Source organism: Bos grunniens, chromosome 9 (assembly GCF_055505025.1).
Source record: "Bos grunniens cultivar Pamir isolate PY7600 chromosome 9, Bosgru_T2T1.0, whole genome shotgun sequence".
Lineage (NCBI taxonomy): Eukaryota > Metazoa > Chordata > Mammalia > Artiodactyla > Bovidae > Bos > Bos grunniens.
Window position 1 is genome coordinate 42,933,394 of NC_141173.1, and position 19,189 is coordinate 42,952,582.

The 19,189-nt window shown below is 41.2% G+C and overlaps 1 protein-coding gene and 1 long non-coding RNA gene across 3 annotated transcripts in view; one reads left to right on the plus strand and one right to left on the minus strand.

The window, feature by feature from the left end:
- Positions 1-19,189, minus strand: part of NR2E1 (nuclear receptor subfamily 2 group E member 1) — a 116,833-nt gene that overhangs the window by 71,604 nt on the left and 26,040 nt on the right. The gene's annotated exons all lie outside the window — the stretch shown is intronic.
- On the plus strand, positions 1,076-18,594 carry LOC147365875 (uncharacterized). The gene is made up of 3 exons (XR_015132966.1): positions 1,076-1,354; positions 10,566-10,685; positions 18,109-18,594. It is a non-coding gene; the product is annotated as an uncharacterized LOC147365875 (long non-coding RNA).

Consider the following 19,189-nt stretch of genomic DNA (forward strand, 5'->3'; position numbering starts at 1 on the left):
AAACAGAAAACAAGAAACACCAAATTCCCTACCTCATCCAGACCGATAGTTTTAAAGGTAGAAGCTTTGAAAATGGCGCTTTGAAATACAGAAACTCATGCTTTACGAATGAATCATATCTTTTCTCTCTTGTTTCTCTTCCTACTCCCCACCTTGCTGACTCCTCCCCCCACAGACTTCTGCATACCATTATCTACAGGCTTATCTTTAAGGATGTATGATTTCAGACAGAACTCAAGAAAGGCAATTTCCTCCACTTTTTCTCTTGGGAGAAAAATAGGGCTTGGATCTTTCTGTCTGCAGACAATATCTTTAACTCCAGCTAGATGGCAGGTGGTGGCTGGTCAAGGTGTCAAAAGCACCTCTAATGGGAAGTTTTAAGGTTCCTATATGTCCAGCATCAGGTGGACTGAGATGTCTCTCCCACTTCAGGCAGCCCATTGCCCATACCCCTCTAAGGTCCAGGACACCACAACTCTCCCAGTCACACCTCCCTCACAGGCCGAATTTGTGCAACACTCTTTCCCAAGAAGCCAAAAAAAGAGTGTAGGGCATTTATTTTCTCCCTCCACTCGTTAAGAGTGAAAAAAGGAGAAAGTTTATGTTATACGTGACAAATATCCCTCTTCACCCTCGACCAGTGATTAACCCTCCTCTTACTCCGAATCTTGGCTCTAAATTTGGTCCAGGATGCGGTGTCCTAGGAGGGTCAGGGGCTGCTGAAAGCACCAGCTGTCATCACTTATCAGATCATGTACTAATTTACTAGCTTTCATTTAAATCCCCACCTCCTAAACACATTAAGAACCTATTCTACCCTAGGCACTTTGTCAGGAGCAAGATTCAGCTTCTGAGGCACACGGAACCTTTCCCTAGTTGGCTTGACCCTCTGCCCACTCTTTGCTTTGTATGGGTTCTAAGAACAGTGACATCCAAAGCTCCAAAAACGCTAGAGCGGTAGGCACACACATTAATTCACACACGCCACAAACTCGGCCTGCCCCTGCCCAGCAACCCCACAGGGCGCACCACCGCTATCTCGACGCGTTTACGCACAGTCCTACTCGCCCGCTGCAGATAGACCGGTCCCCAAGCAGCCGTCCGGCCCCTCCAGCCCGCGTAGCTGTGAAATCTGTCCTCGCCCTCTATCCCCATTCCCCGCACACAGCCCCAGGCGCTGCGCCACGCCCCGGCCGGGTCAGTCGGGGAAACTGCGCGCTCAGTCTCGCAAAGGCACATCTAGCAATCACAGACGCTCCGAGGAGGGACGGCGCGCGGGAAACGAAAGCGGCTGGAACACAAACTCAAGTCCCCCAAGGCCGCGGTCGATCCCCAAGAAGTTGGAAATCCTCGGGTAGGCTAAGCGGTTTTTTTTTTTTCCTTTCTTTTTTTAAATGACACGTTGGGGGAAGGGCTGAATGTATCAAAATCATGTAAAATTTCTGTTCTTAGCAACATCCTTGTTATTAGGAATGATGACTAAACCGCCAGGATTATTCTGGACTGTAAGTTATCAAGAGCCCACTAATTTCACATTAAAGCCCATTGACTGCAACGGCGTGATTGAAGGGTTTTTAACAATTAACATAATCAGAAAATGAGCTGAGATAATTTTTATTCAACTCATTACTTTTTAATCATGTATTTCTTTTAATTAATATCTTCTCCGTGAACATAACACAAAGCGGAGCCCCAATGCTGGCCCAAGCCAGCCTGTGGGACTGAATTTGACACAACCAAACATTGCACCAGCCGCATTCATCGTATCTCTATTGTGGTATTCGCAAAACAGAAAAATCTTGTCCAAAAGTCACCATGTTGTTTTGCAACACAATATAAAGGGGGAGGGGCTGAAGCTGCACAAGCCATACGATTTTTAAAATTCTACTTGACTTTTATATTTGGGTGCCTTTTTTGGTTTGCAGCCAGACAGACAGATACAAATGAGAAGGAACAAACAGGAGGAAGAACAAGAAGAGGAAAAGGCTTTTGGAAATGAATGTCCCATAGTGGGTTTTGGCTGCTCCTGCATGCCACCAGGGCCAGCTGGAGGAACCTTAGAAGGCACAGAATTGACATCAGCGTGCCCACCTCTGGCCTCACCTAGTGTCAGCTGGGCACCTGGGCCTGGCCCATGCTGTCTGGGCTGAGGTGTTCAGCTTCAGTTCCCCCACCCTAATCAACCTCCTTGGGCTCAGATCCAATGGGATTAAATCCCTCTGCTCCCCAGCCCCAATGGCAAGTGGGCAGAACCTGCAGGCCCTTTCTTTTCAGTTAGGATATTGGACTGCTCAAGTATTTGCATTGTAGTGTTGGTGTCTTGACCCCAATGGCCCACAACACTTCCTGGTAAGCACAACCTGGAAGACGTGATCCAACTCAAATGCTCAAATGGCTCAAATGGGGCAGAAAGTTGGCATTTTGATGGCAAATTGGATTCCAGCTCCCCCCACCACCCCCCGCCCCGGTGGGCACATCTTGCCTGTGGCCTGACCACTGGATCTCCCAAGCCTACCAAAAAAAGGCTGTTTCTGGACTAAGATCTCTCACCCTGTGGGAGCTTCGTCAGCCTCAGAAAAAAGAAACAAAGCCGACCCCTGGTGGAAGAAAATGAAAGTTAAGAATATAAGGAAGGCTTGTGAGGGCCTCCTGCCCAAACATCTGTATATTGGAGAAGGAAGGGAGAAGGAAGAGAGAGTGGGAAAGGGTAAATAATAAAAAGGAAAATTGGAGAAGGCAGAAAACAGCAGAGATCACATGACAGCAGGTGGAATTCAGGTCGAGAGAACTGGGAAGAAGGAGAGACCAAGCCCTTTGGGCTCCTTGGGTCAAGTGTGCATCCTCAGTGCTTGTGGCCTGACTGGTGTCACTGATCAGGCAGGGACCTCTAATTTCTTCCGTTTCTCTCCAGTGAATGTCAGAAGTTCTATGATTACAGAGGGAAGATGGAGGTCTCTGTTAGACACTGGCAGCATCTGCCTGCCTGTCTCAGAGAGCACGCAAGTTCCAGAAACTTCCTTTACTCTAGACAAAGCACTGCCTCCCACCATCCTAACCTGTCAGTCTTAGCTAAGTGATAGTAACTAAGGCAAAAATTCAACGTACCAAGTTCTATCCACTCTGGCAACTGAGAACAACCACTGCTGAGGGGTGTGATGAAGACGCTGTCAGTGGCTGTGTTTCAGTGCATTATAGGAAGACAAATCTACATGGTATGCTTATGTCTCTCCAATGCAAGTGCTAAATGTGGGGGAGAGGGACATGAGGGCAGGCAGACACACAGAGGGCACAGTTGTTCTGAAATCTGCTTTGATTAAAGCAGGTCAGGAGATCAGTTTGGTGCCCTGGACAGAGGGCAAATTGCCTCTCTTGACAAACCTTGATGAAATAGTTGTAGCACATTTTTGCCAAAGAAATAGACTGCAGAAAACATAATAAGAGGTAAGTACATGTTCCCATGAGAACAGACAGCACTATGTCCCACAGAGTTTTCTCAGTGACAACATATGCTGCTTTTACAGTTTCTCCACTTCGCCTCCCTGGTATAGCCATCATTGCCTTGGGCCAAATCAGACCCAATGACCTAGGCTTGAGATAAGGGACACCAAGTCAACAAAGAGCCCTGGCAAATGAATTATAATTCCTATGGGCACCCCTGGAACAAGAGGCAGAGCTGTGGTGACCCCACTTTGGAACAGGGCACTCTCCTCAGACCACTGTATCTTCTCTTTAAAGCTTTCACGAACTCTTGACACATGCATCCTGTTCAGTTTTTCCTGTTCATCAGAGCATCACGACACACTCAGTACATCCTAGTATTGTAGCCATTGTTCTGAAAACAGCCAGAATGTTTCGTAGCTTCTCTGGCTAACTTCAAAGGTGATTTTTTTTTACTACTTGGACTGAGTCTGAACACTGTGAAGCAAAGAGAAGAATGTACAGTCATTCAGTTCAGTTCAGTTCAGTCACTCAGTCATGTCTGACTCTTTGTGACCCCACGGACTGCAGCACACCAGGATTCCCTGTCCATCATCAGCTCCTGGAACTTGCTCAACTTGGACAACTTGGACAAGCTTGGACAACTCATGTCCATTGAGTTGGTTATGCCATCCAACTATCTCATCCTCTGTCATTCAATCCTCTCTCCTCCTGCCTTCAATCCTTCCCAGAATCAGGGTCTTTTCCAAGGAGTCAGTTCTTCACATCAGGTGGCCAAAGTATTGGAGTTTCAGCTTCAGCATCAGTCCTTCCAATGAATAGTCAGGACTGATTTCCTTTAGGACTGACTGGTTTGATCTCCCTGAAGTCCAAGGGACTCTCATGAGTCTTCTCCAACACCACAGTTCAAAAGCATCAATTCTTCGGTGCTCAGCTTTCTTAATAGTCCAACTCTCACTTCCATACATGGCCACTTGAAAAACTATAGCTTTGATCAGACGGACCTTCATTGGCAGAGTAATGTCTCTGCTTTTTAATAATGCTGTCTAGGTTTGTCATAGCTTTTCTTCCAAGGAGCAATCGTCTTTTAATTTCATGGCTGCAGTCACCATCTGCAGTGATTTTGGAGCCCAAGAAAATAAAGTCTCTCACTGTTTCCATTGTTTCCCCACCTATTTGCCATGAAGTGATGGGACTGGATGCCATGATCTTCGTTTTTTGAATGCTGAGTGTTAAGCCAGTACTTTCACTCTCCTCTTTCATCAAGAGGCTCTTTAGTTCCTCTTTGCTTTTTGCCATAAGGGTGGTGTCACCTGCCAATCTGAGGTTATTGATATTTGTCCCAGCAATCTTGATTCCAGCTTGTGCTTCATCCAGCCCAGAATTTTGCATGATGTACTCAGCATATAAGTTAAATAAGCATTAAAACAATTCAAGTTTTGAATGTGTCAGTGTCATGTGTCAGTGAAGCAGAAGTTCAACTTGATTTTCTATCTTCCGCATTTTCTGAAGATTAGAAATAAGATCTAAAAATGAATAAATTCAGGTTCTTTTTTTTCTTCCATTGTTTGGGCAACTATATATTAGAGGTGAATTTCACATTGCACAGAATCAGGAGGCCTACAATGTCTTGTTCTGGTTTGAGTGAAGCTCAGGTTGATCAGTGGAGAAGGCACTGGTGACCCACTCCAGTACTCCTGCCTGGAAAATCCCATGGATGGAGGAGCCTGGTAGGCTGCAATCCATGGGGTCTCTAAGAGTTGGACATGACTGAGCGACTTCACTTTCACTTTTCACTTTCATGCACTGGAGAAGGAAATGGCAACCCACTCCAGTGTTCTTGCCTGGAAAATCCCAGGGACGGAGGAGCCTGGTGGGCTGCCACCTATGGGGTCGCACAGAGTCAGACACGACTGAAGCGACTTAGCAGCAGCAGCAGCAGGTTGATCAGTGTGTTCAGGTGATATCACTCCCTCATTATAAAGTTCCCATTACTCTATAACTTTGAATCAGGCATTTCACTAGGAGAAGCACATCATCCTTTTCAAAGCATATTTCAAGTAAATTATTTCTTTTTACCAGTGATACATATCAATTTTCTTATTGTATAGAGGAGTGACAGAGAAGTCACTTTGGGGGCAACATAGTGCCTTTGGGGCACACACAAATCCAAAATTCAAATCTTCTGATGTCTGACTCCAAATCCTTTTCTATGACAAGAAACATGACAGGCAATAATGCTTCCTGGTGTCCTGCAACTTGAAATCAAAGGAGTATTTAAAAACTGGACTTAAAGAGTTAGTCTTTGACTTAAAAATCTTAATTGGGAATTAATCAGCTTGGATCACTCTGGTCTGGAACACCAGATACAAGAAATTTGATTTGCTTAGTAATGAACATCTGAAAGCCCAAATCCCATCTTCATTGTTTGAGTCAACTTTTTGTTTGCATAGTTTTTGACAGATAAACCAAAGGGGATACTCTTCTCACTCAGAAATATTCTGGTCCCCAGAACTGGCTGTTTATAATAAAGGCTGTTTGTGTTTAGCTAAAAGTATCAGAAACACAAATTCCAGGGTCTTGAACAAACAGGATTTTATTTTCCTTACACAATGAGAAGGCCAGAGGTCAGCAGCTGCTTTGCTTTAGTGACTTAATGATTATAGGATAGCTGTTCTCTCTCAGTCTTTTCCGCAGGGTCTCAAGGTGGCTGTTGCATGTCCAGTCATTATTTCTGCATTCAAGACAGAAGACGGGAGCTCAAGAAAAGGCCATGCCAGCCACATCTATTCCTGTCAATTAGGGAAACATATGCTTCACCAGAACCCCCCTAGCAGTATTCTTTTGGGTCAGAACTGGGTCATATGGCATCCTAAACTGCTAGAGAGCTGGGAAAGCTGTATCTGGCATTCAAATCTCTATTGTAGAGGCAGCAAGAGAGAGATGGTGGTTGGGCATAAATGAAATGCTGATCCACCTACATCAAGCCCAACCCTCTTTGTTCTCTGACACATATTATCTCCTACATTTTCATGAAACCAAGTCATTCATTCTGCAGAATGGTAAGCAATAAGAATACCCTTATTCCTGACTTCTTTGACCACAAGGGATGGTAGTCAGACAAAGATTGGCTCCACATATGGAATGAAATTAAGTCAAAGAAAAACAAAGACAGTATATTAAAGCATATATATGGAATCTAGAAAAAAATGGTACTGATGAACCTATGTGCAGGGAAGGAATGGAGATATAGATGTAGAGAATGGACTTATGGATACAGGGAAGGAAGGAAAAAGTGGGACAAATTGAGAAGGTGGCATTGACATATATACACTACCATATGTAAAACAGATAGCTAGTGGGAAACTGCTGTATAACACAGGGAGCCTAGCCTGGTGCTCTGTGACGACCTAGATGGGTAAGATGGGGTGGGAGTGGGAAGGAAAGAATAGTTATGACTGATTCATGTTGTAGGACAGAAACCAACACAACATTGTAAAACAATTATCCTCCAATTGAAAATTTTTTTAAAAAGATTGGTTCCAACCTCTAGGAGGCAATGAGTACCTTGAGTGCTGAGGTAGATGAAGTTGAATTTTACTAGTCTTTGAATTCATGGTTTGTTTAAGGCTATTAGAGAATTTTAAAGATATCAGACTGGGTTGGAGTGAGAGTGAGAAATACTGGAAGAGCTGCAGAGCACAAAATGTAAGACAGGCTATCAACAAAAAGTCTACAAACAACAAATGCTGGAGAGGATGTGGAGAAAAGGGAAACTTTGAACACTGTTGGTGGCAATGTAAATTGGTACAGCAACTATGGAAAACAGTATGGTATGTCCTCAAAAAACTAAAAATGGAACTAACATATGATCCAGCAATTCCACTCCTGGATATATATCTGGAAAAATGAAAACACTAATATGAAAGGATACACACACCCTAGTGTTCACAGCAGCTATTGTGTGAACTATTTATAATAGCCAAGACATGGAGCAACCCAAGTGTCCATCAATAGATGACTGAGGGACATCCCTGGTGGCCCAGCAATTAAGACTCTGTGCATCCAAGGCAGGTGACGTGGGTTCAATCCCTGGTCATGGAAATAAGATCCCACATGCTGTACAGTGCAGCCAAAAAATTTAAAAAATAATAATAATTAAAACATAGACAACTGAATTGAGAAGATAGTCTATGACTCAGTTATAGAAAATGAAATACTGCCATTTGCGGCAATGTGGATGGGCCTAGAGAATATTATGCTTTAGTGGGATAAGTCAGACAGATAAAGACAAATACTATATGATATCACTTATATGTGGAATCTAAAAAGGTAATACAAATGAATGTATGTGCATAACAGAAACAGACTCACAGATATGGGAAGTAAACTGTGGTTACCAAAGGGGAGAGGTTATAATGTGTGTAATCCCTATACTACACAGTATATCCTTGTTGCCTATTTATTTTATATAGAGTAATTTGTATCTGGATGAAGCATAAGCTGGAATCAAGACTGCTGGGAGAAATATCAATAACCTCAGATACACAGATGACACGACCCTTATGGCAGAAACCAAAGACCTAAAGAGCCCTCTTGATGAAAGTGAAATAGGAGAGGGAAAAAGTAGGCTTAAAACTTTACATTCAGAAAACTAAGATTATGGCATCCAGTCCCATCACTTCATGGCAAATAGATGGAGAAACAATAGAAACAGTGACAGACTTTATTTTGGGGGGCTCCAAAATCACTGCAGATGGTGATTGCAGCCGTGAAATTAAAAGAAAGATGCTTGCTCCTTAGAAGAAAAGCTATGACCAACCTAGACAGCATATTAAAAAGCAGAGACATTACATTGCCAACCAAGGTCCATCCAGTTAAGGCTATGGTTTTTCCAGTTGTCATGTATGGATGGGAGAATTGGACCTCAAAGAAAGCTGAGCACCGAAGAATTAATGCTTTTGAACTGTGGTGTTGGAGAAGACTCATGAGAGTCCCTTGGACTTCAAGGAGACCAAACCAATCAATCCTAAAGGAAATCAGTACTGAATATTCATTGGAAAGACTGATGTTGAAGCTGAAACTCCAATACTGATGCAAAGAATTGACTCCTTGGAAAAGACCCTGATGCTGGGAAAAACTGAAGGCAGGAGAAGGGGACAACGGGATGAGATGGTTGGATGCCAACACTGACTCAATGGATATGAGTTTGAGCAAGCTCCGGGAGTTGGTGATGAACAGCCTGGTGTGCTGCAATCCATGGGGTTGAAAAGGGTCAGACATGACTGAATGACTGAACTGAACTGAACTGAAGTAATACCTTATAATGGAGCATAACCTGCAGAAATACTGAATCACTGTGCTGCACACTTGAAACTAACATAATAAAATCAACTATACTTCCATTAAAAAAAAAGCCAGGGTAGTATGAGTCAGAAAGCAGTCCTGACAACAGGAGATTTCCACTATAGAAGGATTTCTAGTTACTTCTGTCCAAAAATGTCTGCTACATGTGATTTCTAAATGTTTGAAAATTCCTTCAACAGTGGGAAAAACCTGTAACAATGTTAAAACTCAAAAAGTTCTGGAAGGGTAACATTAACTTACATTAAAAAAAAAACTTAAAAGCCTCCAGTAAAATGTCATTCTTATTTAAATAAAGTTCAGATTCTTCACCCCAGAAGCCAAAAGTGGACAGTCAGCCCTCTTGTTTCCTCGTAGTACAGCAGAGATATGGTTAGAACATTAAGAAAAGATTCTACTCAAGGCTAACTAGAAAAAGGGATGATAAATGGAAATAAACACAGTTTGTAAGACAGCATGACCCATGATTAAAGACTCACACCATCAGTCAGAGAATGCAGAGAGAGAAATCTTTAGGTTCTCCTTTCTCTACCTAGTAGATGCCACTTTGACCTCAATCAGTCAAGCATGAACTTAGTGCTATTTAAACTCCCAGGAATCTAACTTGAGAGAGGCTGTCTCCCTCCTTAGATTCTGACCAGTGTTCTAGTTTTGTGTCTGAGCTTTCCAAACTTAGTCAGATGACTGACGTCTCCCCAACCCCCACCCCGCAAATGACCTCCCTCTTCAGATGAGAAGTGTATTCATAAGACTGAGTTCTGATCTTGACCCTGGCAAGCCCCAGTGGAATATTCTTCACATTAGAATAGAAGTAAGTTCCAAAATTTATACACAAATGGGGTATAGAAAATCATGGCTGGTGGAGGTGGGGGCATATAACGGGAATGTAATGTCCATACAAGGGCTAGTATTAGCTTCTCTTGAGTGGAGAAGGACTATCTGAAGGAGAAATGAGGGGAAACTACCAAACATGGAAATGAGCAAAAGGGTAACTGTAGGGTCAAAAAATATCTTATGTTTTCCAAACAGGTAGTAAAGAAGTGCATTAGTATTTCTTTGTGGGAACTCCAGACGCTTTGTTTCTGAGAACTCCCTGGGAGTCTTACATGCTGTCCCTAGAACTAGTCCTGTGGCCATCCTGGGACATCAGCCCTTTTCCTCTGATGTGCTCTAGTAATGTGTCCTATTTTGTCCCAACAAAGTCTCCATTCTGGGCACCGCTCATCTCTGCACCAGCCTGAACGTGCAAGTGCCCTGAAATACTATCAGGACATACTCCTGGCTCTTCTCCCCTCACAGATAAGTCCCTGATCCTTCCTGAAGAGTCACTAATGTTGATGCCTCTGAAGACTCAAGATCTTAACTTTTTATAGACAGCATAATTTAAAAAACTATATCTTTTAGTTCTTGCTGGTTTAGTTCTTTCAGATCCTTTGCTTAGAAGAAGAGGATTTTAAGGGGCTGAACTTGAGAAGCCAGTATAAGCCAAATTTCTTATTATGCTCAAAATCACTTCTCTACCTATCCCTTTGTCCCTGAACCAAATGTCAAGCCCCTGGCCTCAGGAATCCATTATTTCTCAGCAAGCCCTTGGGTTTCTCAAGCTCCAGACTTTAGCAGCTGCCTTCCCACACCCTCACACCTCCAACCCCACTGATGTGCTCAGATGTGTGAATCCCAGAGCTCATCTCCATTAGGCTTATGCTGGGACCTCTGCTATATGTGTTTTCCGCCTCACTACTTTTCTATTTTTCTGCTGCCAGGTAGGTCTCCAGCACCAGTGTCCATATGGTAGAAGAAGCACCCCGAAATGGCTGCTGCCAGTGTCTACATTCCCAGGGTGAGCCGCAGTTGCTTCCTGCCTCTCCAGAAGACTCTTCAAGGTTAGTAAGGAAGTCTGACCCAGGCTCCTCTCAAATCACTGCTTCTGCTCTGGGTCCCAGAGTATGCGAGAGTTAGTGTGTGCCCTTAAGAGTGAAGTCTCTATTTGCCCCAGCACTCTAGGACTCCTGAAAGTAAAGCCCACTGGCCTTCAAAGCCAAACGTCTAGGGGCTTGTCTTCCTCATGCAGTACTCCCAGGCTGGGGAGCCCAATGTGGGGCTCAGACTTCTCACTCCTTTGGGAGAATCTTCAAAGTAATTATTCTCAAGTTTGTTGGTCACCCACCTGGGAGTATTGGACTTGACTGAACTGTGAGTCCAGCCCTCCAAACTGTCTTGTTGTGGTTCCTTCTTTAGTTGTAGATCTTTCTTGGTAGGTTTCAGTGGTTTGCACTGATAGTTGTTCTGTGGATAGTTGTGTGTGTGTGGATAGTTTTTGGTGTGTCTATGAACTCCTCAGGTGGCCTCAGGGTCTTTCTACTCTGCTATTGTATCTTCTTCATCTTTTTAAAAAAATCTCTGAATAATATGTGACCATATGGATATACCACAAGTTTATCCATTCACTTTTCGTTGCTTCAAGTATTTTGCAAATTATGAAAATACTAGTAACATTTGTTGAAATACTGACACAGTGGTATAAAAACATATAAATTTGGAATAGGCTGGATATAGATAATTATATAAAATAATGTAGGATAAGGAGGTATAGCAAAAAAATTAAGAGGGAAGGTTTATTCAACAAATGTCATAGAGATAACTAGTTGACAATTTGAAAATAGCAAACTGTTTAGGATTTCATCTTACATATTTGGGCTACTTAACAGTTCTCTCACTGTCCATAAGCTGTTTCATAAAAGGATTCTTTCATTCACCAAAATAAAAGGTAAATAGAGGGTAGTGAGTAGTATTAATCCCTTTCCCTGGAAGGGCTGCTGTTTCGTGGACAGTGTGGTACTCAAGTAGACAGAACCTGACCAGCATGTTGCTACTGTAAACTAGGTAGGTCCATCTGTAAATGGGAGTGCGTGCATGTGTGACAAGTTGCTTCAGTCATGTCCAACTCTCTGAGCCCCATGGACTTAGCCTGCCAGGCCCCTCTGTCTATGAGATTCTCCAGGCAAGAATACTGGAGTGTGTTGTGTGCCCTCCTCCAGGGGATCTTTCTGACCCAGGGATAGAATCTGAGTCTCTTATGTCTCCTGCATCAGCAAGTAGGTTATCACTAATGCTACCTGGGAAGCCCAAACAGGGGTTCAGCACAAGTCAATTTTGCAGCTTTCTCATGTATTTATAGAGGTCCCTAGAGCAGTAACATGTAGGGATGAAGAAACTTATTTTTCTTGTTTCAGTTAGGAGAGTTTAGGTTATGTTTTAGTAACAACCTCAAATCTTAGTGGTTTATAAGAACAAAGATTTATTTATTGCTCATGAATAGCTCAGTTGGTAAAGAATCTGCCTGCAATGCAGGAGACCCAGGTTCGGTTCCTGGGTTGGGAAGATCCCCTGGAGAAGGAAATGGCAACCCACTCCAGTATTCTTGCCTGGAAAATCCCATGGGCAGAGGAGCCTGGCAGGCTACAGTCCATGGGATCGCAAGAGTCAGACATGACTTAGCAACTAAACCGCCAACCATGCTACATAGCCACTGCAGTGAGGCTAGAGGCTTCTGCTCCTTGCTTTTCCACTCTGAGACCCAGGCTAATGGAACAAATTACCTTCTCCAATACTGCCAGTTGCCACGACCAATAGAAAGAGGATTTTGAAAGGTCTTGTATAAACAGTCAAATGTTCTAGCCCAAAAGAGATCTGCTCAAAATTCATTAGCCAGAATTAGTCACATGGTTCTTTTCAACCACATGCTTTACTAAGCCCACCCCAGCTTTGAGAAGAAAGAAGGGGAACTATATATGTGATAGGTGGTAATTTTAAGAATTTAGTACCAGGAAAGTTTCATCTTCTATAAAGGATAATTATGTTTGTCATTTTCTGATAATGAGAATTTTGTAACTACCAATAACAGGTGCCAGGAATTCTACACATTTTTCTTTTATTCCTTATTATAAAAGTACAGTTGCTACTAGATGGGAACGCTGTGGCTTCATGTGGTTAAATAGGTAAATTAGAGGTAAATAGTAAGTGCCAGACCAGGAGTTGAACCTCATGTTGATAGACTAAGTATAGGGCTAAATTTCACAATAGGTCATTTGCTAGCTCCTGCAGTCCATGGGGTCTCGAAGAGTCAGACACGACTGAGCGACTTCACTTTCGCTTCTCACTTTCATGCATTGGAGAAGGAAATGGCAACCCACTCCAGTGTTCTTGCCTGGAGAATCCCAGGGATGGGGGAGCCTGGAGGCCTGCCGTCTCTGGGGTTGCACAGAGTCGGATATGACTGAAGCGACTTAGCAGCAGTAGCAGCAGTATGATTAGCATAAGAGATTCCTTTTTTTTTTCCCCAGCTTTAAAAAAATCCTTATATTAATTTTAAGCTTATGTATATCTTTTTGTGTGTTATCTCAAATATTTTTAAGTACCAGGGAAAATTTATAGCAAGTATCTCAAAAGTATTCATATCTTATATAAATAACTCATACACACTGAAAAAGGAAACATTAAAACTTCAAAAAATCAGTAGGAAAAATCACAGATATTCCCAAAAAAAAGAGAGGGAAATCTGGTTTTATAGAAAGCAAAATATGTTCAAATGTACTAGTTAATAACAAAAAACCCACCTATATTAAATTTTTTTAAATTATCCAATTTTGGCAAGGTTTTGGTATAACTGAGGTACTTGTGCATTACATAAATTATTATAAACTAACAGTTATTTGGGATATAACTGGAACCCACATGAAGATTCACAAAAATGATCATTTTATTTAATTCAACAACTATAAATATTAATCCCAAGGAAAAATTTAAAAGATAGGAAATATAAAATATGTGAAAATGTTTATTACAGTGTTAAAATTGAAAGTGATATGGTGTGGTTACATTATGAAATGTCTACTCAATGAAATATGCTGTCACTGAAAATTATAAGTATGAAGACATTCTGCTGCTGCTGCTGCTAAGTCGCTTCAGTCGTGTCCGACTCTGTGCGACCCCATAGACAGCAGCCCACCAGGCTCCCCCGTCAGATTCTCCAGGCAAGAACACTGGAGTGGGTTGCCATTTCCTTCTCCAATGCATCAAAGTGAAAAGTGAAAGTGAAGTCGCTCAGTCGTGTCAGACTCTTAGCGACACCATGGACTGCAGCCTACCAGGATCCTCCATCCATGGGATTTTCCAGACAAGAGTACTAGACATGAAAAATATATATGCTAGATATGTTACATGATTACAAGTACGAAAATATATATATATCATGGCAAAAGAATATATAAAGAATAGTGATAATGGCTGCTCTATAATGTTGAATCATTGTTAGCCACTCCCCCCCCACTATTCCAATATTCATTTAATACCTTTATATGATTTTCACAGTAACTATAACTTGGAAGAATATTAAGTATACTTCATTGACATGGCCTCTACAATTTACAAACCCTAAGGAATATGCTTTTATTCTGTAAGACACACAGGAAGGTAAGAAAGATGGCAATCTTAAGGGACTAGGTTGCTTTCATGGAGAAACAGTAGCAAACCAGGTGGGAACACAGGTCCAGAACCGGGAGTTTATACACAAGAACACTAGGTGTGGACAGGCTCCCTCACACTGGATCCGGTCGAGATGAGATATCATGGGATAGCAGAGGAGAGCTCATGGTCTTTGCTGGTCATTAACTTTCAAAAAGAAGGGAGAAGAGTTAAGCTAAATGTCCTTAGTTCTTAGAAGAATTTAGAACTCTTCTAAAATTCACCAATCAAATAAGTCTCTTTACTTGCTCTGCAGTGAAGTAAGTAAAGGGATGGAGAGGCCAGGAGTATTACACTAATTGAGTTCTTTGAACATGGGGAGTTCTTTAAAACTGGGGAGTGGAGAATGTATTTGAAAATAAGAACAACTAAAAATAAATGGGATTAGGCATTCAACACCAGAAGCTACAAAAAAAAAAAAAATCCATAGAAAGTAGAGTAAAAGAAAAAATAAAGATAAAATTAGAAATTAAAATGAAAACAAACAGAAAAATAAATATATGATTAGCAAAACCAAGTGCAGTTTGTTTGAAAAGACCAAAAAGATAGACATACCTTTTATAACATAATCAAGAAAATAAGATAGTGGCATTAAGTGAACATTACTAGAAATTTTAAAGGGCAACACAACTACAGAAGTTGTAAATAATTTAAAAATCAGGAACATTTTATTAATTTTGCCGGTGTGTTTGGAAAAGGATATAATAGTCAATTTTCTAGAAAAATAAAAATCACTAACAGTCAAGAAGGAACAGAAAAACTGAATAGAGCAATAACTGTTAAGAAAATTTTACTGGTATAGAAAACTATTCCTCTGAAAAGTATAAGGCTGTTTTAAAATATACTCAGGATTTATTTTAATCAGGTATTAAGACCTTAAGCCACAAAAGTTATTGTCATGAAGGAAGAAGTTTTTATACTTTCAGATCTCTAGAAATAGAAGGCACAACATGCCAAGCAGAAGGGCCACAAATGAAAGCAGGGATGATCAAGAGGCAGAAGGAGCAAGGAGGAAGGTATAACCAGCTCCTTGATTGTGGTTTTTAGTGGGAAGGAATGGATGGGGCATGGTAGGCAAACTGAGCACATTTAGAACTGGATAGGCTGGCAGTTCTGGCAGGCTCTGGGCTATAAGGGGGTAGTTCCTAGTTGTCCAGTTTACTGGCCCTAGGATGATTTACCACTGGGGGATAAAAGTCCCAGACTACAGCACTCGGATAAAAGGAGGGAGATCTAGACTAGGGTTGTTTGGTTTGCACAACAAAGACGTTGTTGTTCAGTCACTAAGTTGTGTTTGACTCTTTGTGATCCCATGGACTGCAGCATGCCAGGCTTCCCTGTCCTTCACTATACCCCAAAGCTTGCTCAAACTCCTGTCCATTGAGTTGGTGATGCTATCCAACCATCTCCTCCTCTGTTGCCCCTTTCTCCTCCTGCCCTCAACCTTCCCCAGCATCAGGTTTTTTTTCCAATGAGTTGGCTGTTTGAATCAGGCGGCCAAAGTACTGGAGCTTCATCATCAGTCCTTCCAATGAATATACAGGGTTGTTTCCTTTAGGATTAACTAGTTTGATCTCCTTGCTGTCCAAGGGTCTCTCAAGCAGTCACTAAGTCATGTCTGACTCTTATGAACCCACAGACTAGAGCCCACCAGGCTCCTCCGTCCATGAGATTTCCCAGGCAAGAATACTGGAGTGGGTTGCCATTTCCTTCTCTAGGGGATCTTCCCGACCCAGGGATCGAACCCAGATCTCTTGCACTGCAGCCAGTCTCCTACATTACAGGCAGATTGTTTAACAACTGAGCCACCAGGCAAGCCATCAAGAGTCTTCTCCAGCACCACAATTTGAAAGCATCAATTCTTCAGTTCTCAGCTGTCTTTATGGTTCATCTCTCACCTCTCTACATGACTACTGGAAAAACCATAGCTTTAACTATATGGACCTTTGTCAATAAAGTGATGTTTCTTCTTTTTAACATGCTGTCTAGGTTGGTCATAGCTTTCCTTCCAAGGAGCAAACATTTTTTTTTAATATATTTATTTTAATTGGAGGTTAATTACTTTACAATATTGTATTGGTTTTGCCATACATCAACATGAATCTGCCACGGGTATACACGTGTTCCCCATCCTGAACCCCCCTCCCACCTCCCTCCCTGTACCATCCCTCTGGGTCATCCCAGTGCACCAGCCCCAAGCATCCTGTATCATGCATCGAACCTGGACTGACGATTCATTTTATATATGATATTATACATGTTTCAATGCCATTCTCCCAAATCAACCCACCCTGTCCCTCTCCCACAGAGTCCAAAAGAATGTTCTTGAAAGAGGAGCAAGCATCTTTAAATTTCATGGTTGCAGTCACCGTCTGCAGTGATTCTGGAGCCCAAGAAAATAAAATCTGTCACTGTTTTCATTGTTCCATCTATTTGCCATGAAGTGATGGAACCAGATCCCATGTTCTTAGTTTTTTGAATGCTGAGTTTTAAGCCAGATTTTTCTCTCTCACCTTCATCAAGAGGCTCTTTAGTTCCTCTTCGCTTTCTGCCATTAGAGTGGTATCAACTGCATATCTGAGGTTGCTGATATTTCTTCCGGCAGTCTTAATTCCAGCTTGGGATTCATCCAGCCCAGGATTTCATCTGATGTACTCTGCAGAAAAGTTCAATAAGCAGGGTGACAATATAGTCTTTTTGTACTCCTTTCCCAGTTTTGAACCAGTCAGTTGCTCTATGTCCAGTTCTAACAGTTGCTTCTTGACCTGCATACAGGTTTCTCAGGAGACAGGTAAGGTGGTCTGGCATTCTCATCTCTAAGAATTTTCTACAGTTTGTTGCGATCCATATAGTCAAAGGCTTTAGTGCAGTCAGTAAAGCAGAAGTAGATGTTTTTCCTGAACTCCGTTGCTTTCTCTATGATCCAAGAAAGGTTGACAATTTGACCTCTGGTTCTTCTGCCTTTTCTAAATCCAGTTTGTACATCTGGAAATTCAGGAACAAAGACATGCTCAAAGGCAAAATTGTTTGTTATGTCTCTGAATAGTCTAGTCCAGGAAGGAGCAGTCCCTCCTCAAGTCTATAAGGCCCCAAGATGTCAAGGCATCATAAAATATCAAACATTAAAAAAAAACATGATTAATATACAGGCATAGGTGAGTTATACCAGTCCATGAAGAAAGAAAAATTGTATCTTTGCAAACTGTCCTAGAAAAAAGGAGAGGGAAAGCTACCAAATTCATTTTATGAAGCTGGAATAACCTTGAAACCCAAAGTGAAGTAGAAGAAAATAAAACTTTAATCTCATGAGCACAAATGCAAAATAAATTGAGTGCAAAAATGATAACTTTAGGTAACTATTAATTTAATTGACCATATTAACATACCAAAGAATAAATATTATATGATTATCTCAAAAGATACATTTAAAATCATTTGATAAAATGCAATCCCCACTCATGACTTTAAATAACCTCTCAGTAAAATATTAATAGAAGAGAATTTCCCTAACCTGATTATTTGGTATCTACTAAAAACATACACAAACAGTATGCTAAGTATTTTAAAACTTCAGAAAAATTCCCTTTTAAAGTTGGAAACAAGATAATACTATATACTATCACTCCTATTATTCAACATTATACAGAGATCCTTGGAAATCCACTGAGATTTAGAGGTTTAAAGATCTAAAATATATGCTTTACTGTTCTTAGTTATGAGCAATAGATACTGTTGACTCTGGCTGATTAAGCAGAAAGAGCTTACTACGAGAATATCTGTCAGTTCACAGAATCATTGGGAGAGTTGAAACACCAGGCTTATGGCTGCATTTCCACAAGAGCCCATAACATGTGGTAGAAACAGTCTGAGAAGAAATCCTCTGCTGCCACCATTGAGCCTCAGACATTACTGTTGGACCACTGTCACGTCTACTCCTGCAAGCTGACTGCAGCTGCTACTCCTGCTGACACCAACGCTACCTCTGCTCCGTCACTGTTGTTACTGTCACTGCTATCACTACCAGAGTCATTAAATGCCTATTCCTCAACTGCAAAGAAGGCTGGGAGAGAAGTCTGAAATATTTTAAGCTCCTAACGAGGAAGAAGTCTTTGTCTTACAACCAGACTCATAATGCAGGAAATTCCTTAAACACAGAAAGGAGCTGAGATGCTGGATGCGCAAAATAAATGACAAATATACACCCCGAAAGAAAAAGTAAAAATGGCTCTTATTTGAAGATGCTACAATAATCTACATGGAAAATTTAAGGTAAATTATAGGCAATCTTGTAAAATTAATGGTGAAATTTATAACATACAAATCAACAGCATTTCTATAAATCAGCAATAAAAAATTAAAAATCTAACAGGAAAGAAAGATAACATTCACTATATTAAACATACTATAAGGTATCTGGGACTAAATCTAACAAAAGATGTATACTTTTTTACAGAAGAAAACTACAGCATATTATGAAGGATATAAGGAAGGCTTGTTAAAAATGGAGGTAATACTATGTTCTTGTTTGGGAAGACTCAGTTTCAGGATATGTGTAAATTTAAAATAATTCCAATAAAAATCCCACCTGGATTTTTATGCAACTTGAGAATCTGATTAAAATGCAAATGGAAGAACAAATATCTACAAATATTCCAAACAATTCTGAAAAAAAATGAACAAGGAAGTGGGACCTGTTCTTTAAAGTATTTAGTAATTATAAAGTTTTGGCAATTAAGATAGTTTGGTATTGGTTCAGGAATGTTCAAAGAGATCAGCTGAGTGAAACAGAAATTCCAGAAACAGAACTCATGCCTTTAAGGGATACTAATCTATGACAGAATTGATATTTAAAATCAGGGGTGAG